The 23,143-nt window shown below is 37.0% G+C and overlaps 1 protein-coding gene across 8 annotated transcripts in view; it reads left to right on the top strand.

The window, feature by feature from the left end:
* Positions 1-23,143, top strand: part of FRYL (FRY like transcription coactivator) — a 295,403-nt gene that overhangs the window by 87,605 nt on the left and 184,655 nt on the right. For 7 of the 8 annotated variants that reach the window (XM_057502204.1, XM_036892566.2, XM_057502203.1 and 4 more), the window contains exon 3: positions 11,031-11,162. The exons of the other annotated variant lie outside the window; for it this stretch is intronic. The gene's annotated coding sequence lies outside the window, so the exon portion shown is untranslated. The remainder of the gene's footprint in view (positions 1-11,030; positions 11,163-23,143) is intronic. 8 annotated transcript variants of the gene reach the window in all.

Below are 23,143 nucleotides of genomic sequence, written 5' to 3'. Positions count from 1 at the left end.
ATAAGCACAAGGGGGTAGGGGATTTTTATCAGGGCATCTTAATCCGTAGTTAATGATTGGATTAAAAAGGTTCATAACCTTGTAAAATTAGGTATATGTGCATTTTGGAAGAAGCGGCCTCTAAGTGTTTTTTTCAGATTCTCAAAGGAATGCCTCCAAAAAACTCAAGTTTCTACTAAAATGGAGGCACCATGAGGTTAGGTATTTAGTCTAATTTGCTCACTCCTGTGTCCCTGGTTCCTGTCATAGTTCTGCTCACTAAATATTTGTTTGTATGACTTCTGTACATTTATATGTGGCATAATTATAGTAATGAGCTTTTAGAAGTTAGAGATGGGTATACATTCCAGATTTCATGAGGTTAACATATTACTGGTCTGCTTTTACATTTGTCCAAAAATTTTCTCCTGGTGTTTAAGTCTAGATGTGTAGGTAGAGCCTGTGTATATTTGTGGTTGAATTCCTTTCTTTTTTCTGTGCTAACATGGAAGTGTAATAGGAAAGTTATTCTAAATAATACATATTCATTCATCAGTATATTAGAAAATGTACTCTGATGCTGTTTTCATTGGATTCAGTGAATGAAACTCTATAGAAAACTTCATCTTAAATTTGTGAATGGAAAATTTCATTAATTGTTTTCATCAGATAAGAAGTATGACAGTAACTGCTAGTCTGGCTGAAAATGTAAAATCAACAAAATTTTGACAAATTTACCTTCAGAGAACATTCCTTTATCAGCAAAAGATATTTATACTTTGCAGTGAAGCCTAATTTTCTAGTTTGGTACCACTGTACAGCATTATTAGCAGGTTATATAGTGTAATCTGTGATTACGTAAACATAATAAGTTTCTATACTTCTTAAAATAGAAATTTGGAGGAAGGTTAAAAAGAATATCAGAAGGTTAACATGCAAGTCCACTTTAAGAACTAAAAATTATAGCATTTGTAAAAAAAAGAGAAAAATGAATTTCAGAATATTCAAGTGATAGAACCAGTGTTGATTTTATATTCATCAGTTTCTTTGTTATTTAAATGGATAAATTCATTATGTAAATTATTTTTTACCAGTCAGACATAAAAGATATTTAAATAATTGTCTTTTGCCTGCACTTGATTATTTGTGAGTAGATTTTTGCTCTTTTACGTAGCTTTGGCAGATTAAAAAAATTAGAGCATTTTATATTTCCCACAGTTATTTTGCTGTTATGAATAGGAGCTATGATTATTTTAAATGTATTTGAAAACCACTGCATCTTTACTCTAAAAGGCTGTGAGAACATTTGTATCATTTTGGTCTTTTGCATCATTTTAAGAGGTCTTATAAGATTCCCAGAATAATTTTAATAGAAGGGCAGGAATTTGCCCTCAGAGATTCCATATTTGCAGTGTGGTTTCTTTCTTTAGTTGATGTATCATGAGTTTCTAGGTCACCACACATACTGGCATTCAAGTGTAAGTATAAAGTACATTTTGAAAAATTTAGAATTTTGAGTTAGGATCTTTGAAGTAATTTACTCTAATCTTTTTACCCAGTGGGATAACCCTTTCTATAGCATTTCTGGCCAAAAAACTCAGTGAGCTGAGACTTTTTCTTTATGAACCAGGCCTTTCATTAATTATTCAATAATTAAGTTACTGTTTATGTTGAGCTCAGATCTACCTTGTGCTAGGTACCATAACTTCCTTGTCCTCCTTTTCAAATTATAAAGTGTACAGACAAATGTGGAGGATACTGTAGTGAACATCACTGAGATTTATTTACTCTTAATATTTGCTCTATTTGCTTGGGATTATTTTTTTCTGTATCAGCATATACTGAGACAGATACGTCAGTTGCCTTACTACACCTAAGATACATTAAATTTGTCATTTCTGCTCTTTATTATTCTAGTAATTCTATTTAGAAAGGAAATGAGGTTAATGTGCTATCTGAACCCATTCAAATTTCTCTTTTACTTTCTGGACTAAGTGAAGCAAGGCTCTGTCTAGAGAACCTCATTTGATCTGAGATCCTCCCAAGCACCAGAGCTTCTGTGCTCTGGGCCACTGTTCTCTTTATTTATTGCACATAGAAGCTTCTAGATCATTACTCTTGCTGCAGGTTTAAAGCTTTGTGGCATCACAGCTTGTATTATTTGGCTATTTACAGTCTTCAGTGTTGTCAAATACCAAGTTACCTCCTCAAGTCACCTTGTTTATATCACTTTTTTTTTTCAAAGTGAGAAACAGCAGCATTGATCATTTGTACAGCATAACCTACAGTTAGCTAACTTCTCTTACCTTGGACATCTCAAAAGTAGTAATTATAGTAGCAGTAAACTTACTCTTTAGGTAAAATGTTCCCCAAATTGTCAAGTGAAATGAAAATAAAAATGAATCCTGCATTAAATAATATACTTGGAGACAAGACAGAATGGATCAACATGCAAAAAACTCCCCAAACCAAGATAAGCCCCGCCCCTGATCTCTGTTAAAAATTATTACAACCTGAAAGCCAGAGAAAAAGAAACCAGATATTTTCCATGATAATCAAAGATGTATGTTTGTCAAGTGTGAAAGCTGAAAATAGGAAGGTTGTGTACCTATCAAAAAGAGGAATTGAAAATTCTAGCCAAACATTGGGAAGTCTTAAAATGACATAGTGCTCTGACAGTGTGATTACAGGAAGAAAAAGCAAATATGAAAAGCGTATATTAGCTCTTGCTATGTCTGAACAGATGATATTCAAAAGCAAAGCAAAATGAAAGACCGAGACATGGTGGTTCGGATCAGTCCTATTTGAAATTGTTGAATCCTGAAAATTGCTTTGTACTCCAGCAGTACTTGGTTTTGTGTTTTGTTCCAGAAGGTGAATGCAATTTAAACAGTTTTTCACTTTACTATAGACCAATTTCTCATGACTGTACTAGTCACTGTCTGCAGATGTGGGATGTTATTTATCACATAAACTTTATTTGCTTTGAGAGAGAAATCGACAAACTGAAGATAAAATACAGTATCAAGAATTTTGGTAGAATTGTAGGTAACATGTTGTTAACAGATTCAAAAATACTTGGTGGGGAAAAGGAGGAGCCAAGATGGCAGCATGAGTAGTTCAGTGGAAATCTCCTCCCAAAAACATACATATTTTTGAAAATACAACAAATACAACTATTCCTAAAAGAGACACCAGTAGATACAGTACAACAGCCAGGCTACATCTACATTTGCGAGAACTCAGCATCACAAGAAGGGGGTAAGATATAAGCCATGGCCCAGTGGGACCCGAACACACCCCTATCCCAAACCCCGGCGGGAAGAAAGGAGTCATAGCAGGGAGGGAGAGAAAGCCCAGGACTGCTAAACAACCAGCTCTAGAAATCCTCACCAGGAACGCAGACACATGGTGCATGGGGTGCTGGATATTAGAGAAATGGAAAAGCAAAACCTGTGAGCAGGTCCCCACAACCGGCGCCCCTGAGACAAAAGAAAAGCAAGTGCTTTTTGCAAGTCTTAAAGGGACAGGGACCCCACAGCTGGACGAAGTTGTCCCGACACATGCACCCCAGCACCTGGGAATCCGGGAAACTCTAGGTGACCTAACCCCCTGGGTGGCAGCACAGCTCTGAAGCCCCTCATGGCGATAAGCAGCCTGCCAGTCGTTCCCGCAACCAGCGCAGACCCTGACACACTGGACCAGTAGTGGGAGAGCGGCAGTGCACTCCAGGGGAGGCGGCGCCAGAGGGGCCTGGGAGCAGCCTGCGCGAGCCTGCAGTGGCCGAGCAGCCCAGGGCCGGCCCGCATGGGCTGGTGGCAGCGGCGGCAACAGAGTGGCCTGCGCGAGCCCACAGCAGCGGCACCTGAATGGGGTGGCGACAGAGCAGCCCGCAAGAGCCTGTGGCAGTGGCACCGGAGGGGGCTGGGAGAAGCCTGTGCAAGCCCGCGGCAGCAGTGCCAGAGGGGACCAGGAGCAGCCTGTGCGAGCCTGCGGCAGCGGCGACCAAACACCCTGGGAGAGGCCCACGTGAGCACGCAGTGGAGCCAGAGCGGCCAGGGAGCAGCCCATGGGAGCAGGTGGCGGCGGCGGAGGAGCAGGCGCGCCCCAGCAACCACTCGGCCCGGTGCACAGACGCCCAGGCCAGATGCAAAGGCTGCTGTTGGCACCCACCTGCCCGGGAGGGGTGTCGCTTTCACACGAGAGCGCACCTGGCATGCCTGCCACTCACTGCAGGGCTCTGCACTCCTCTGATGGAGACCCCGCCCACAGCAGCTTAGGGGATTAACCCGGAAGCTGCTCCAGGAGTGCAGGTAACCTACACAGGCAGCGGAGAAGGGCAAGGCATCCAGCAAGCAGGACAGGACTTTGTTCTTCCAGCTGACACATGCGCTACTGGCCTACAGCTACCTCTATCACCATGAAAAGGCAGAAGAATTTCATCCAGTGCCAAATAGTCCAGAACCCCTGAGAGAGGGCCGGGGGAGGTAGACCTAGTCAATCTCCCCAAAAAAGAATTCAAAATAAAGGTCATAACCATGCTGATGGATCTTCAGAGAAATATGCAAGAGCTAAGGGATGAAGTCCGGAGGGAGATTATAGAAATTAAACAATCTCTGGAAGGACTAAAGAGCAGACTGGATGAGGTGCAAGAGACCATTAATGGAATAGAAATCATAGAAAAAGAATACAGAAAAGCTGAGTCAGAGAGAGATAAAAAGATCTCTAGGAATGAAAGAATATTAAGAGAACTGTGTGACCAATCCAAATGGAATAATATTTGCATTATAGGGGTACCAGAAGAAGAAGAGAGAGAAAAAGGGATAGAAAGTGTCTTTGAAGAAATAATTGCTGAAAACTTCCCCAAACTGGGGGAGGAAATAGTTGCTCAGACCACGGAAGCTCCCAACAGAAGGGACCCAAAGAGGACAACACCAAGACATATAATAATTAAAATGGCAAAGATCAAGGACAAGGACAGAGTATTAAAGGCCGCTAGAGAGAGGAAAAAGGTCACCTACAAAGGAAAACCCATCAGACTATCATCAGACTTCTCAGCAGAAATGTTACAGGCCAGAAGAGAATGGCATGATATATTTAATGCAATGAAACAGAAGGGCCTTGAACCAAGAATACTGTATCCAGCACGATTATCACTTAAATATGAAGGAGGGATTAAACAATTCCCAGACAAGCAAAAATTGAGGGATTTGCCTCCCACAAACCACCTCTACAGGGTATTTTAGAGGGACTGTTTTAGATGGGAGCACTCCTGAGGCTAAATAGATGTCACCAGAGAAAATAAAATCACAGCAAAGAAAGAAGACCAACCAAATACTAACAAAAGACAAAAAATAAAATCAACTACCCACAAAAGGAGTCAAAGGAAATGCAAAAGAGCACAGAACAAAACACCCAACATATGAGGAATGGAGGAGGAGGAATAAGAAGGGAGAGAAATAAAGAATCACCAGTGTTTATAATAGCTCAGAAAGCGAGTTAAGTTAGAAAGTAAGATACTAAAGAAGCTAACCTTGAACCTTTGGTAACCACGAACCTAAAGCCTGCAATGGCAATAAGTACATATCTTTCAATAATCACCCTAAATGTAAGTGGACTGAATGAACCAATCAAAAGACACAGAGTAAAAGAATGGATGAAAAAGCAAGACCCATCTTTATGCTGCTTACAAGAGACTCACCTCAAACCCAAAGACATTCACAGACTAAAAGTCAAGGGATGGAAAAAGATATTTCATGAAAACAACAGGGAGAAAAAAGCAGGTGTTGCAGTACTAGTATCAGACAAAATAAACTTCAAAACAAAGAAAGTAACAAGAGATAAAGAAGGACATTACATAATGATAAAGGGCTCAGTCCAACAAGAGGATATAACCATTATAAATATATATGCACCCAATACAGGTACACCAGCATATGTGAAACAAATACTAACAGAACTAAAAGAGGAAATAGAATGCTACACATTCATTTTGGGAGACATTAACACACCACTCACTCCAAAGGACAGATCCACCAGACAGAAAATAAGTAAGGACACAGAGGGACTGAACAGCACACTAGAACAGATGGACCTAATAGACATCTATAGAACTCTACATCTAAAAGCAACAGGATACACATTCTTCTCAAGTGCACAAGGAATATTCTCCAGAATAGACCACATACTAGGCCACAAAAAGAACCTCAATAAATTCAAAACGATTGAAATCCTATCAACCAACTTTTCAGACCACAAAGGTATAAAACTAGAAATAAATTGTGCAAAGAAAGCAAAAAGGCTCACAAACACATGGAGGCTTAACAACATGCTCTGAAATAATCCGTGGTCAATGACCAAATTAAAATAGAGATCAAGGAATATATGGAAACAAATGACAACAACAACACAAAGCCCCAACTTCTGTGGGACGCAGCGAAAGCAGTCGTAAGAGGAAAGTATATAGCAATCCAGGCATATTTAAAGAAGGAAGAACAATCCCAAATGAAAAGTCTAACATCACAATTATTGAAATTGGAAAAAGAAGAACAAATGAAGCCTAAAGTCAGCAGAAGGAGGGACATAATAAAGATGGGAGAATAAATAAATAAAATTGAGAAGAAAAAAACAATAGAAAAAATCAGTGAAACCAAGAGCTGGTTCTTTGAGAAAATAAAATAGATAAGCCTCTAGGCCAGACTTATTAAGAGAAAAAGAGAATCAACACACATCAACAGAATCAGAAACAAGAAAGGAAAAATCACGACTGACCCAACAGAAATACAAATAATTATTAGAGAATACTATGAAAACCTATATGCTAACAAGCTGGAAAAACCTAGAAGAAATGGACAACTTCTAGAAAAAACTTCCAAGACTGACCAAGGAAGAAACACAAAATCTAAACAAACCAATTACCAGCAATGAAATTGAATTGGTAATGAAAAAACTACCGAAGAATAAAACCCCCAGTAAATGGATTTACCTCAGAATTTCATCAGACACACAGAGAAGACATAATAACTCATTCTCCTTAAAGTTTTCCAAAAAATAGAAGAGGAGCAAATACTCCCAAACTCATTCTATGAAGCCAACATCATCCTAATACCAAAATCAGGCAAAGATTCCACCAAAAAAGAAAACTACAGACCAATATCCCTGATGAACATAGATGCATAAATACTTGACAAAATATTAGCAAACTGAATTCAAAAATATATCAAAAGGATCATACACCATGACCAAGTGGGATTCATCCCAGGGATGCAAGGATGGTACAACATTCGAAAATCCATCAACATCATCCACCACATCAACAAAAAGAAGGACAAAAACCACATGATCATCTCCATAGATGCTGAAAAAGCATTTGACAAAATTCAACATCCATTCATGATAAAAACTCTCAACAAAATGGGTATAGAGGGCTAGTACCTCAACATAATAAAGGCCATAAATGATAAGCCCACAACCAACATCATACTGAACAGCGAGAAGCTGAAAGCTTTTCCTCTGAGATCGGGAACAAGACAGGGATGCCCACTCTCCCCACTGTTATTCAACATAGTCCTGGAGGTCCTTGCCACAGTAATTAGACAAAACAAAGAAATACAAGGAGTCCAGATTGGTAAAGAAGAAGTCAAACTGTCACTGTTTGCAGATGACATGATATTGTACATAAAAAACCCTAAAGACTCCACTCCAAAACTACTAGAACTGATATCAGAATACAGCAAAGTTGCAGGACACAAAATTAGCACACAGAAATCTGTGGCTTTCCTATACACTAACAATGAACTACCAGAAAGAGAAATCAGGAAAACAATTTCATTTGCAGTAGCATCAAAAAGAGTAAAATACCTAGGAATAAACCTAACCAAGGAAATGAAAGACCTATACCCTGAAAACTACAAGACACTCTTAAGAGAGATTAAAGAGGACACAAACAAATGGAAACTCATCTCATGCTCCTGGCTAGGAAGAATTAATATCATCAAAATGGCCATCCTGCCCAAAGCAATACACAGATTCGATGCAATCCCTATCAAATTACCAACAGCATTCTTCAACAAACTGGAACAAATAGTTCTAAAATTCATATGGAACCTTCAAAGACCTCGAATAGCCAAAGCAATCCTGAGAAGGAAGAATAAAGTGGGGAGGATCCCGCTCCCCAACTTCAAACTCTACTACAAAGCCACTGTAATCAAGACAATTTGGTACTGGCACAAGAACAGACCCATAGACCAGTGGAACAGAATAGACTCCCCAAACATTAACCCAAACATATGTGGTCAATTAATATTTGATAAAGGAGCCATGGACATACAATGGGGAAATGACAGTCTCTTCAACAGATGGTGATGGCAAAACTGGACAGCTACATGTAAGAGAATGAAACCGGATCACTGTCTAACCCCATACACAAAAGTAAATTCGAAATGGATCAAAGACCTGAATGTAAGTCAGGAAACCATAAAACTCTTAGAAAAAAACATAGGCAAAAATCTCTTAGACATAAACATGAATGACTTCTTCATGAACATATCTCCCCGAGCAAGGGAAACAAAAGCAAAAATGAACAAGTGGGACTATATCAAGGTGAAAAGCTTCTGTACAGCAAAGGACACCATCAATAGAACAAAAAGGTACCCAACAGTATGGGAGAATATATTGATAAATGACAGGTCCCATAAAGGGTTGACATCCAAAATATGTAAAGAGCTCACACACCTCAACAAACAAAAAGCAAATAATCCAATTAAAAAGTGGGCAGAGGAGCTGAACAGACAATTCTCCATAGAAGAAATTCAGATGGCCAACAGACACATGAAAAGATGCTCCACATCGCTAATCATCAGAGAAATGCAAATTAAAACCACAATGAGATATCACCTCAGCCCAGTAAGGATCGCCACCATCCAAAAGACAAACAACAACAAATGTTGGCGAGGTTGCGGAGATAGGGGAACCCTTATACACTGCTGGTGGGAATTAGTTCAACCATTGTGGAAAGCAGTATGGAGATCCCTCAAAATGCTCAAAATAGACATACCATTTGACCCTGGAATTCCACTTCTAGGAATTTGCCCGAAGAATCCAGCAGCCCAGTTTGAAAAAGACAGATGCACCCCTATGTTTATCACAGCACTCTTTACAGTAGCCAAGAAATGGAAGCAACCTAAGTGTCCATCAGTAGATGAGTGGATAGAGAAGATGTGGTACGTATACATAATGGAATATTATTCAGCCATAAGAAAAAAACAAATCCTACCATTTGCAACAACATGGATGGAGCTATAGGGTATTATGCTCAGTGAAATAAGCCAGGCAGAGAGAGACAAGTACCAAATGATTTCACTCATGTGTGGGGTGTAAGAACAAAGAAAAACTGAAGGAACAAAACAGCAGCAGAATCACAGAACCCAGGAATGGACTAACAGTTACCAAAGGGAAAGGGACTAAGGAGGATGGTTGGGAAGGGAGGGGTAAGGGCGGGGAAAAAGAAAGTGGGCCTTATGATTAGCACGTGTTGTGGGGGTGTGGCACGAGGAGGGCTGTACAACACAGAGAAGATGAGTAGGGATTCTGCAGCGTCTTGCTACGCTGATGGACAGTGACTGTAATGGGGTTTGTCCGGGGGGACTTGGTAAAGGGGGTAGCCTAGTAAACATAATGTTCTTCACGTAATTGTAGATTAATGATACCAAAATTATAAAAAAAAACTTGGTGGGTCAGTCAACAATCACAGTACGTCTGAATGATACTGATTATTAACATGGGCATGTGAATTAGTATTTTATTCATATTTATCAGTTTTTTTGGCTTCAGAGATTTAGTTTTAGTAATGATTTAGTTGATTATCCCTGTGAGTAAATGGAATATCATTATATTTTTTCTAATTTGCCTAAAGGAATTTCAATTAGGAATTTAAAGACAAAGGTAAAATTTTAGGGAGTAGTTAATTTTTTCTGTTGGGCTACAGGTTAATTTCATTAAACAGAAAAAAATCAGTAATAAAGCGTTATGATTTAAGATGAGGATAATTTGAGTTTCAATGCCAGGTTTAAAATGTGGCCTATTTAAGTTAAAAAATGCCAAGACCTTTAATGGAAATGAAAACATGGAATGCACACAGTTATATGTGAGTCTTTATATGCAGTAAAAGGATAGCTTCTTGTCGTCATTGGTTTTATTCTTAATAACCAATGAATTGTTAACAGATATGGTATAGTAGTTTATAATACAGGACCCCCTTAGAGTTATTATAATTGGACTTTGAAAAAGATGTACCCCAGACATTCTTTGTAGGTGCTATAGATATTAGGCCTAGTGGATATATGAACTCTTTTGCAAATGCTTATTTTAGTGAACAAAATAAAAATGTATTAAGTATATTATTGATTAATTAAGGTATTAATGTATTAGGTCAGTCATTGGCTAGTAAGAACATTATTTGAGACTGCAAAGAGAAGAAAGGAAAGCGGAAAACCACACTTAAAAATACTTAAGACACAGTAACAATTGCCTGTAGGGATTTTGTTTAGTTCTGGATTAGTACAAACTGTTTAAGAAAACACTATGACACAGTTGGGGAAATTTGATACTGATTGGTAATTGATGTTATAAAGAAATTATTTTTAATGTATTGTAGGTATTATAGTGATACTGGCCTATGTTTAAAAAGAAGTCTTAGAGAAATACATACAGAATTATCTACAGATGAAGTGGCATAATGTCTAGAGTTTGCTTCAGAATAATCCAGAGCGATGGGATAGGGGTCGGGGGTGGGTGGGGATATAAATGAAACATGATTTGCCATGAGTTAATCATCGTGGGTTCATTGTACTATTCCCAATCATTCTTTATTAGTTTGAAGTTTTTCATAATAAAAATTCAGAAAAAAATGTAATGCAGCATTATTGAAAGAAGATACGTGTAGCACTAAGTGACACAGCTATGTAATCAGAAGTAAGGATGGATATGAGCAACATATAAATGTACTCATTATAAACAATCTAATGTAAATCTTGTATTTTGTTTTTCTTCAGAGCCGAAGCCATTTATTTGAATCTTGGAAGAATAACACCTAAATGCTTAATTCTCAAAACTGCTCAAGAGTCCCACAGTCAGGATTGGATGATCCATGTTAGCACCAAGAAATTAGTGTCTTGAATTCTATGGTAAGATTATAACAAATAGTGACTCTAAAAAGATTTTTGAATGCTATGTCTGAGGAGCTAGCTTTTATTAATAATTTCTTAGTCCTGTAACCATTCAAAGTTGTGATAATCAACCAAAGATCTTAGCAATACCAACATGCAAACAAGGCTTTATGACATTTCCTCTTTGCAGGTTCAGCTAGTAACAGATACAGTTCTGTCTCTCGCACACCATACGTTCCCCCGTCGTTTCCCCCAGGGTGGGTCCTTCTGAAGCTGATGCTGAAAAGCCAGGCTGTTTATTATTCCAGGATGTTTTTTAGGGATCAACGCCCATAGGGGGAGGGGGTTATTACAAAGCAGATTGAGAAGAGGACACTGAACAGCAATGCAGGCTCAGCCAAGGCTTGGCCAGCCCTTCAGGGAGGATTGTGGTTGGGAGAGCTTCTTTGTTTTCATAGAGACATCTCCTCATTGCCTTCACATTTTGCACAGGCCATTATAGAAGCTACTCGGCAAATATTTTTCAAATGAAAGAAATCTGAGATAAATACTGTGGTCCCTTCTCTAGCACCTAATTTGTGCCCTTCCTTTCCCCAGTTGAACGTACAGTTTTGAAAGGTGAGGTTAATAGTGGCACAGATGGTTGTCTTGTATGCTGTGAGCAAACCTGAAGGGAACTTGCCTCTATAGTCAGTACATATACCGTTGTTTCTGGGCTCTTTAGATAAGAAAGAACTGCTAAGGGACCTGAGGAAACCCACAAACAACCAGTTAAGAACATGAGATCATGTGCATAAAGAGGGAAAAAGCACTGGAAGACCAGGGGTATAGCTTCTAGGTCATTAAGGCGTGGGTATTCTGGTTCTAGCCAGTTGTTTTTTCTGTTTGTGACTAATAGTCTGACCAGGTATTCATTTTTATCCTTTATGATCAAGGGTTAAGAGAGCTTCTACTACTTAGAAGTACATATTTAAAAGCCAACATTTCTTTCTAGTAGATGCAGTCCTGCTTTAGAGGAGGACATTCAAGATTTTTGCTTGACTTCATATTTTCTCCCCTTTTTACTGTAGGATTCCTTGAGGTAAGATTTGGCTTAATAAATCCTCTAAATTTTCTCTGAGCCTGAATACTATATTAATGCTTACATGTAGAGGGCTTTCAGTTAATCTCTTTCAAGTGAATGAAATAAAAAATAATTGACTTCTTAACTAATGTGGTAGAAGAAAAAGAATTAATAACTCAGCAATTCAGAACCAGAAATTTGCTTGTTTTTACATTACATTATTTTTTAATTCCTGTTATCTTCAGAGACACATGCTTCATCTTTTAAAATATGTACATCATTTTCTTCATGTTGAGTACAGGAAGAATGAGATTGTACTTGTGTTCACTAAGTGCATCAGATTTGGTTTTTTATTACTGAAACATGTATCCTTCAAAGTTATAAGTTTGATTACTTAGGAAGTGTATGTCTTATCACTTCCCTTTTTTTCCCCCCATTTCCTTCTTGCTCACTTAGTACCCCCACCAGAGGGCAGGCAAAGGAAGGAAGAAAAGAAAATATTAATTTTAGCTCTCAAAGTCTTATGTAGGCACCTTTCAGTGGCATATTTTGTCATGCTTCTGGATTACATTAAGTCAGTAGGATCACCTACTTTGGCTATTTAAAAATATTTAGGAGAATGCCTAGTTATTTGGAAATGACTTACGTAATATTGATTACTGGGTTTGTTGAATTTAAATATTTATACTTTAAAATTTTCAACTTTATATTCTTAGATCCATATATTTAAAATTATCAATTTTTTTTGGTAATTCACACCCAGGTTTCCATTGCTACTATTGATAATTACAACTGATTGTAATGAGTTTTTTGTGTTTAAAAGTACATTAGAATGCTCAGAGTATATAAAGTTTTAAATTGCTCCTTTTCATGTCCAATAAAGCTTGATGTTCCTGAGGTCTGTCAGTGAATTTTCAGAATGATAAGAATTATCTTTTGAATATAAGTTACTGTTTTGCACTTCAGTTGAAAATTTGTTTAAAAGGAAGACACACCTCAGACCAAATACAATTTGTCTTTTAACATTATCACAGTATAGGTTTTCAAAGTCTAAATGTTAAACTAGGAGGAGGCTAAACATTTTATGATGTCAGTATTGCTGTTAACACCCATTGCATGTGTGTATGTATATGTATACGTGAAGTGCAGTTTCATGGTCTATAGCTGTTTGGTTTGTTATCAGTATTAACAGCAAATGTCCTAAAAATCAACTTCAAAACAGCTGGCAGTTGACCTACTGGTGTTTAGCACCACCTAAATTCACATGACGTTTCTTTGCTCTTTGACACAAATAGCATACCTTACCTTCTCGTCAAGGAAGTTGGCACAACCACCTTTCTGTGTGCTTGTGGGTCTAGTAAAGTAGAAGAACCTCAAAATGGATTTTTTAAAGAGAGTTGTTCCTCCCATTCTTTCGGGAGATGTTGTTTTGGATACTACAGATAGTTTTCAGGAAAGTTCCCCAAGATTACTTATGGTGAGACGACTCAGTTCATTTTCATCAGAGAAGACTGTAGATGAGGAAGATGGAATCAATTCCTGTCATAGTGATTATGACAGACACCAACATCAAAAACTAGGTAAAGAAAATGTTTTATTTTCAGTTCCTTAAAAAATATTTTAGGAAAGTAAAATTGTTTTTATAAGTATGAATTCTAGTGCACGTAAATCTTGTTAAAAAATATTTAATGCAGTAAATATATAGTTGATCTAAAATTTTTTAGTATCAAAATTTTTGCTTGGAACAGTTGTTTCCAACTTCTTTAATTGTTAATATAAAATTTGAAAAGTTATTTCGAAGGATGTTAGACAGGATTGTAATATGGATGGATAATTATACTTTTGTGAGAGCATCAATTGAGAATAAACTAGTCTGCAATGTATAGAAAACTTACCTGCTACTTTTAATGCCAGAAGTATTTATAGATGGTTGTGGTTTCTTTAGTGAAAAATATGTATAGAATTTTGAGGTATTTGTGGGGGTTGATATTTTGAAGAAACTTTTTCTTTGCTTTTGATAATTTTTTTCTGTTTTTAACTTTATTAAGTAAGCAATGTGATATTTTTTAAATTTTATAGAAATTCTCAAGCAACCCACTGAATTTACCAGAAATCCTCTATTTATTTGTAAAATATATTAGCAAATTCCTATAGTACAATGCACACTGTTCAAATCCCCTGTTAGGATTTCTGCTCCCAACAGTTTGAGTTGTGGGCTTACCAGGAGTTGGTTGTGTTTTAAACAAACCTGTCTATGCCAGGTTTACTTGTAATTATGTGATCATATAATTTATTTGGGTGTTACATAATTCAGTAAAGTATGAAACTGAAAAGAAAGGGTTATTTTGCTGAATGCTTTGGTCAGGCTCCATAAATTGAATTCCTAAAATCAATTTGCTTTTGAATTACATGTAGAGCAGAGAAGTGTACAATATTGGTGGTATTTGTCCTCAGATATCTTAAACTTCCCACTCTAGTTTGAAGATATTGAAACTGGAAATCTTAGATGATGGACGTGTATTGCATTTTGGGCAAGAAAGGCAAGGGTGTAATCAGCAAATTCACCTTAGAGATAAGAACTTGGCATCATATCAAAAGGCTAGGGAATAATATGACATATGACAGGCTAGTTTAAGTTAACATAAAACCTTTCGTGGACTACTGATCTTTTTTTCCCAGATTCCTACTTCAGTGGAGCTTTTTGATTAAATGATTAGTTAACTGTTGTAATTTGCAGTAAAGGGACTCTAGTGTATATACTTGTATAATACTGCAATTCTGTTAAAGAAGTAAATAATTTATTTGCTATTCCTACTTCCTTAATAGAAAAAAAAGGAATCAAAATGTTCATGTTATGTAATTTTAATCATGAGATGCTTAAATATCCATATATTTTTTTGTGGAGTCCTAATCATGTCATCAAGGATTGATTTCACTGATGAATATTAGTAAGTGGCACAAATAATATCTGTCTTCAGACACAGAAGTTGGTAGTGAGAAAATGCCCTTCACTGATTCAGAGTATACTACAATGTTGTCTGACCACCGAAGAACAACAAATATTAGGCATAGGCACTAGTCAGAGCTTAAGGATCAGGCAGTGTGTTTCCACAGGCTTCTCTTGTGACAGCTAGAAAGTTCTTGTATCTCCAGGATTGGGTTAATTTTACTCTGATGGAATCAGCCTTAATTTTGTTGTTGTTCATTCTGTTTGGAGTTAGAATAAATGAGTATAAATATAAGACTTATCTTTATAATTCACTAAGAATGGAGATAATGATACATTGAACAGAATTAAATACATATCAGCATTAAGGACGAAAGAAACTCCAGCACCTTCTGCATCCCTCCACTCCCTGATCTTCAATAAAATGTAAGCTGTGCATGGACTTTGCTCTGTCTACTGATATGTTCCATGGCTTGGAACATAATAGTTACTCAATAAATACTGATTGAGTGAACAAATCTAAGTCCTCTTGAAAACCCTGTGATATAGGTTGTTATATGAAGCTTTAATTCAGAGAGGCATAACCAGGTTACTTGAGGATTTTAAGCTACTGATGGGTAACCATTATTTTAAAGCCAGACATTTGCACCTTGTACTCCATCCATCTCAGTGCAATATTTGATGTTTCTGGATCTTTATAAAATATATTTCTTTAAACACTGGTGTATCTACCAACTTCATTTCACTAAAGAACATACACTTTTTTTGGTGCTTTCATTTTAATTAAGAGCTATATTTCAATAAGAAAAAGCTTTAATTCTGGTACAAGTTAAGCATTGCTCTTGGAGACCCTGTTACACTTAAATGAACAGTTGATAATTATTTTTATAACACTCTGGTTAGATAAGCTGATTAAGTGAATAGCTGTTTTCACATGACTTTAACAAAAACAATTAAGAGACACACATTAAGATAACCATTTCCATTTCATTACGGAGTGTTAATGACTCCATGGGATATAAACATTTAAAGAGTATACTGGTATACCTCTCTTAAAGTATTCAGTACAGCTCCCTACCAGGGACAAAGCAAAATGTAGCACTTGTTATGAAATCCAGATGCCTTTTGGTTGAGTTTTAAAGACAGCTACCTATATTTGACTAGTAATGAAAGGGGATTCTAACTTACGAGCTGAATTTCCTCAATAAGTAATCTTTTCAGTTACAGTTTTGCAAAACCATTGCTCTCAGTGGTTAGATTTTGTATCTCCAGAATAGCTTGTTTTTGCTTGACATGCCTTGTACTGGGTAGAGGAATAGCATGGCAGGCCAGTTTTATTTTTAGAAGGGAGTGTGATGGGTAAAGAGTGATTTTAATCTTCATGAGAGACTGAACTATTAATAGGGAATTTAGAAAATGTCCTCGGAGAAAACCAGGAGGAAGTGTTGTGACGTTTCAAATGCTTGTAGTGCTAACAGACCAAAGGAGATGGAGAATTGTTTGGAATTGAAATGTGATTTAAAAGGTTGTTGGTCAGGACAATGTCATGGAAGAACTTGAGCTCCAAATAATCATTAGTCTGCTGTGAAATTTCTGGCCTGACTCAAATGATACCTTGTACTTACCATGTAAGTGTGTGAAGTTTGGAAATTCTTGCTTATACAAATGGGACTTGGAATCACTGGGCTTTCATAGTGACATGAAATCAAGTAGGTTCTCTTGCTTAAGAGGGCCTTCGAAGGGCTTTTCAGGCTGTAATCACTGGAGGATGTAGGAAAAGGCATATTGGATGGTTTTTATTCATGCCTTCTCTGAATCTGAGAATTCTCATGATACAGGAGTGATATTAGGAAGACTTACAGGCATGATGGCAGAGAGACAGTGAAGTATTGAGAAAGGAGTGGAGTGGACTTTGACTCAGACTAAGCTGAGCTCCCCCAGTGACTGGCTGTGTGTCCTTGAACAGGCTACAAAGTTTCTCTAGACCAGTTAATCTCACGTATCAATTTGAACGATACTTTCTTTGTAGCATTGTGTTCAAGATTACAATAATGGCAGCTAGATTGACACATAGTGAGTATACAGGGGCCTATTATTTACAAAAGCTTTTGGATTATTGACTTGGAGACAGATGAATAAAATTTAACTAGAATTTATTTTGGAACTGTCCATCATAGAAAATATTCTAGGATTTTGAATCTAGGTCTTTTATTGTGCATAATTCCAAAAAGTGTTACAGCATGTGATTTATAGCTATGTGACAGTTCAGGGAAGTTGAACCACCTTTTCCTGTGCTTCTTTATTCACACTGCGTTCTTCCAAATAACTCCTGCCAAATGAGTATATGATTCAGATACTAAGGTTTTTAGAAGTTAGTGCAACAGTATTCGTGGTTTCTCTTGGCTGTTTTTAAAATTAGCCTATTGCTTCTTAAGAAGGATCATTTTAGAGTGTCTCCTCAAGTTACATGGAATGTATATTTGTAAAAATTTGGGGTAGTTAAGTATATGACTAAAGTTAGGGTTAGGGTCTTTACTTTTTTGACTTTTAGAAACAGCTTGTGAGAAAAGTTGAAATAAAGATTTATCTATCTCTCTTTTTAAGGATTTTGGAATAGTTTTCTTTCTATCTTGCTCTGCTGTTTGCTAATCATAAAACTGATATTTATCCAGTATGAACTGGTATGGTGATACTGGTTGTTAAAATATTATAATTCCTCATATCTGTTGATAATTTAGCTACTGCTCTCTCTCCTCCCCCAAGTGTTCCTGCTGCTTCAGTCTTCCTACCCCTACCCCAGGACCTCTTAAACCACCCCAGGTTTCATCCATTAAAGGGTGAGTCCTAGACACACCGTATCTCCCAGGACCCACCTCCACTCTGACTCTGGGCTTGTGCTAATTGTTGAGTTACCATACCTTCCTGATGGCTGTTTGGGTGATCACCCCTGCTTATTCTCACTGAGGAAGCAAAATGAAGGAGGTATTATAACTAAGATCAAATTGTTGAAACAAAAGCAGATAAGTAAATATTAGGCAAAACATAATGAAATAATAAAGGTGTCAAAAGATGAATAAGATGAAAAATAATATCTATATTGAAAGATAATAAAGATGAGGTTAGAAGCTCAGTAAAACAGGTTAAGATGACTAAAACTATAAGTTTAAAATGTAACTAAAGGAATATACTAGAAAGGTTAAACAAAAGGAAAGTGTGTTATAAAAGGAATTCAGGAAGTAACATGTAGTCCAAGGGTTAACTCCACCTATGGCCAACTGGTGACCTTGGGGTTGAGGCAGCTATAGATAGTTAAAAGGTCCCAATCCCAGTCACTTCCTGAAATTGAAACTCTGGGGTGGGGGGACGAGAAGTCTGTGTGTCAATCCCAACCTCAATTAATTATTGTCTGTGTCAGGACTCTGACTTATTGTAGTTTCTATTATTTCAATTAATATAAAAGTTTTATTTCTCTTACCAGATAGTGAGTTCTTTGTGAACTGAGTTGTTCTTATTTATGTGGGTAGCCCCGGAGCTTAGCCTGATAGCAGGCACTCATTGAGCAGTTAGCAAATATTTGTTCATTGTTAGAGCCCTCTGTTCTTTGGTTCTTACCCTTTATGTGCCAGAGCAAGTTTTTACTTGTTACTGAGAGCTGCAGTCAGTTGCCATATTTAGTCTACTGAATTTTTCTTCAAAATCATCTAGCATGTTGCTCAGTGGTCAGTGGTTCCCAAGGCAAAACCAGCCTTTCATTAATTTCAAAAAGAAAAAAAATGGAGAAAAGAAAAGCTTAAGTCAAGCAAAGAATGATCTAGAACAGAGGTTAGGAAACTTTTTCTGTAAAGGGCCAGATGGTAAATATTTAAGGCTTTAGGGGCCACAAGTCTCTGTCACAACTACTCTGTTCTGACTTCATAGGGCCTAGGTGACATGTGAATGAAAGTGTGTGGCCAGGCTCCAGTGCAATTGTTTTCTATTTACAAAAACAGGCAATGAACCAGATTTGGCCTGTGGACCAAAGTGATCCAACCCCTAAGCTATAATATGGGAAGAATATTGCTAACATCAGAGGGCTACATGCAGTAACTTATTGGGAAATAGAGAATGGAAGCTTTGAAGAAGGGGTCCAGTATTATACCTACTTGTATTTTCTGTAACCTTTGCAATAGTGTTTTTGTCTTTAGTAGGTGTTCAATAATTTGATTTGGGATCCACTGTAATTATTTAACCTCTATGGGTTTCATTGTCTTACCTAAAATTTAAGGGACATGTTACATGAGCTTTAAAGGTCTCTCCAGTTAAAGAAATACCTGTGATTCTGTGACTGGGAGGCCAGATGGTTTGTTTGACAATAGCAGTTGTTGGCTTACTACATTTCCTGTATGCCCTTAGTATCCTCATGTGAAGTTCTGAGATGGTTGCTTTTATCAGTCATTTTGTTTATGGACCTTTCCACAGTGGAACTCATTGTTCACTGGGCTATACCTACACCTCCCACCTATATCACCCCATCCTGCCACATATATGGATAGAATACACATTTTGTCTTATTTTAATCATAAAATAAATTTATTAAGCCTAGTCATTTTTTTGTTTGTTTAAAGGATACATTAGCTCTAAAGGTAACTACACAATGTCAGGGGAGATTCCTTTAGAAAGTTGGTGATCAAGTTGAGGATCAGTTTGTTTTTTAGAATTACATTTTTCTAAATTTTGTATTGGCAAAGTGAACATTGATTACATTGTTGATTTAGTCATTTAAACTGTTAAAGATAAACAAAAATCTAGAGTAATCTTCTAGATATTACAGATGTAAACTATAGTCTGCCTTACATAAATTCTAAATTCTTCTTTCACTTACACTTTTGGTAGGCTTTTCTGTTTCTAAAGAGTGATTTGCTTAAGACTAGGTAAGTTGTCTGATGATTGTATGTCACAACAAGTATCAGCTGGTATGTAATTCTAGTCTACGAGATGAAGAATCTAAAAAACTTTGAAAGGTTCTTGGTAAAAAGAATACAGAAAATGTGTATTTTATTATTTCTCAGGCTTCTGAATTTTCCCAAACCCTATTTTTATGTAAGTATAGATGTGTGCTAAAAATGACATGAAAAGATAATGATATTTTTATATTAGTGTACTTTAAAGTAGCTTTTTAAACATTAATGTGCTTAAGAATGACCTAAGGGATCTTATTTAAAAAAATGGGTTCTGTCAAGAATGGACTAAGTTACCAAAGAGAAAGGGATCGGGGAGGATGCATGGGAAGGGAGGGATAAGGGAGAAAAAGGGTCATTACAATTACCATGAATAATGTGGGGTGGGGGGACATGGGGAAGGCAGTATAACACAGAGAAGACAAGTAGTGATTCTATAGCATCTTACTACGCTGATGGACAGTGACTGTAATGGGGTATGTGGTGGGGACTTGATAATAGGGGGAGTCGAGTAACCATAATGTTGTTCATGTAATTGTACATTAATGATAGCAAAATAAAAATAATAAAAAGTAAAAAAAAATGGGTTCTGATTTATCAGGTTTAGGGTGAGGCTTTAGAAAATAATAGATTATGAAAGTAGGTTTTAACAAATTCCTTTTAATATAGTACATTATGATTAAGGTTAACTATGCATAAACATTTTTCTGTGTTTGGGCTTGCCCATTTAATTCTACTGAACAATCTCTTCATCCTTTTTTCCTTCCCCCACTGGTACACTACTTTTATTTTTTTATTAATGTAACATTGATGTACACTTCATGAAGTTTTCACAAGAAAAACAATGTGGTTATTACATTCACCCTTATTATCTATTCCCCCCCCACCATACCCCATTGCAGTCACTGTCCAACAGTGTAGTAAGATGCCACAGAGTCCCTGTTTGTCTTCTCTGAGCTACACTGTCTTCTCCGTGACCCCACACACACCATGTGTGCCAATCATGTTACCCCACAATCCCCTTCTCCCTCCCTTCCCACCTGCCCTGCTCCACCCCTCCCTTTTGGTAACCACTAGTCTCTTCTTGGAGTCAGTGAGTCTGCTGCTATTTTGTTCCTTCAGTTTTGCTTCATTGTTATACTCAAATGAGGGAAATCATTTGGTATTTGCCTTTCTCTGCCTGACTTATTTCACTGAGCATAATGTCTTCCAGCTCCATTCATGTTGTTGCAATTGGTAGGATTTGTTTCTTTCTTATGGCTGAATAGTATTCCATTGTGTATATGTACCACTTCTTTATCCATTCATCTACTGATAGTCACTTAGGTTGCTTCCATATCTTGGCTATTATAAACAGTGTTGCAATAAACATAGGGGTGCATATGTCTTTTTGAATCTGAGAAGTTGTATTCTTTGGGTAAATTCTTAGGAGTGAAATTCCTGGGTCAAATGGTATTTCTATTTTTAGTTTTTTGAGGAACCTCCATATTGCTTTCCACAATGGTTGAACTAATTTACATTCCCACAAGCAGTGTAGGAGGGTTCCCCTTTCTCTGCATACTCACCAGCATTTGTTGTTCCTAGTCTTTTCTATGTTGGACATCCTAACTGGTGTGAGGTGATGTCTCACTGTGGTTTTAATTTGCATTTCCCTGATAATTAGCGAGAAACCATCTGGTCCAGTAGTTTTGTTCTTACGTAGTTTTTTGATTACCAATTCAATTTCGTTGCTGGTAATTGGTCTATTCAGATTTTCTGTTTCTTCCTGGATCAGCCTTGAAAGGTTGTATTTTTCTAGAAAGTTGTCCATTTCTTTTAGGTTATTCAGTTTGTTACCATACAATTTTTCATAGTATTCTCTCATAATTCTTTGTATTTTTGTGGCCCGGAGTGATTTTTCCTTTCTCATTTCTGATTCTGTTTATGTGCGTAGGCTCTCTTTTTTTCTTGGTAAGTTTGGCTAGGGATTTATCTGTTTTGTTTATTTCTCAAAGAACCAGCTCCTGCTTTCATTAACTTTTTCTACTGTTTTATTTTTCACGATTTTATTTATTCCTTCTCTAATCTTTATTATGTCCCTCCTTCTACTGACTTTGGGCCTCATTTGTTCTTTTTCTAGTTTTGTTAATTATGAGTTTAGACTGTTGTTCATTTGGAATTGTTCTTCTTTCCTGAGGTAGGCCTGTATTGCAATATACTTCCATCTTAGCACGGCCTTAGCTCCGTACCACAGACTTTGTGGTGTTGAATTATTGTTGTCATTTGTCTCCATAGATTACTTGATCTCTGTTTTTATTTGGTCACTGACCCATTGATTACTTAGAGCATGTTATTAAGCCTCCATGTGTTTGTGGGCTTTTTCGTTTTCTTTGTGTAATTTATTTCTAGTTTCATACCTTTGTGGTCTGAGAAGCTGGTTTGTACAATTTCAATCTTTTTGAAATTACTGAGGTTCTTTTTGTGGCCTAGTATATGATCTATTCTTGAAAATGTTCCATGTGCACTTGAGAAGAATGTGTATCCTGTTGCTTTTGGATAGAGTGTTCTGTAGATGTCCGTTAGGTCCATCTATTCTAATACGTTGTTCAGTGCTTCTGTCTCCTTACTTATTTTCTGTCTGGTTGATTTGTCTTTTGGAGTGAGTGGTGTGTTGAAGTCTCTAAAATGAATGCATTGCATTCTCTTTCCCCCTTTAATTCTGTTAGTGTTTGTTTCACATATGTAGGTGATCCTGTGTTGGGTGCATAGATATTTATAATAGTTATATCCTCTTGTTGGACTGACCCCTTTATCATTATGTAATGTCCTTCTTTGTCTCTTGTTAATTTCTTTGTTTTGAAGTCTATTTTGTTTAATACAAGTACTGCAACTCCTGCTTTTTCTCCTTATTAGTTGCATGAGATATCTTTTTCCATCCCTTTTCTTTCAGTATGTGTATGTCTGGGTTTGAAGTGAGTCTCTTGTAGGCAGCATTGATGGATCTTGTCTTCTTATCCATTCAGTGACTCTATGTTTTTTGATTGGTGCATTCAGACCACTTACATTTAGGGTG

This window comes from Manis pentadactyla, chromosome 5 (assembly GCF_030020395.1).
Source record: "Manis pentadactyla isolate mManPen7 chromosome 5, mManPen7.hap1, whole genome shotgun sequence".
Taxonomy (NCBI): domain Eukaryota; kingdom Metazoa; phylum Chordata; class Mammalia; order Pholidota; family Manidae; genus Manis; species Manis pentadactyla.
Note: the sequence above shows the minus strand (reverse complement) of the source record. Positions and strands in the feature narration are given on the sequence as shown.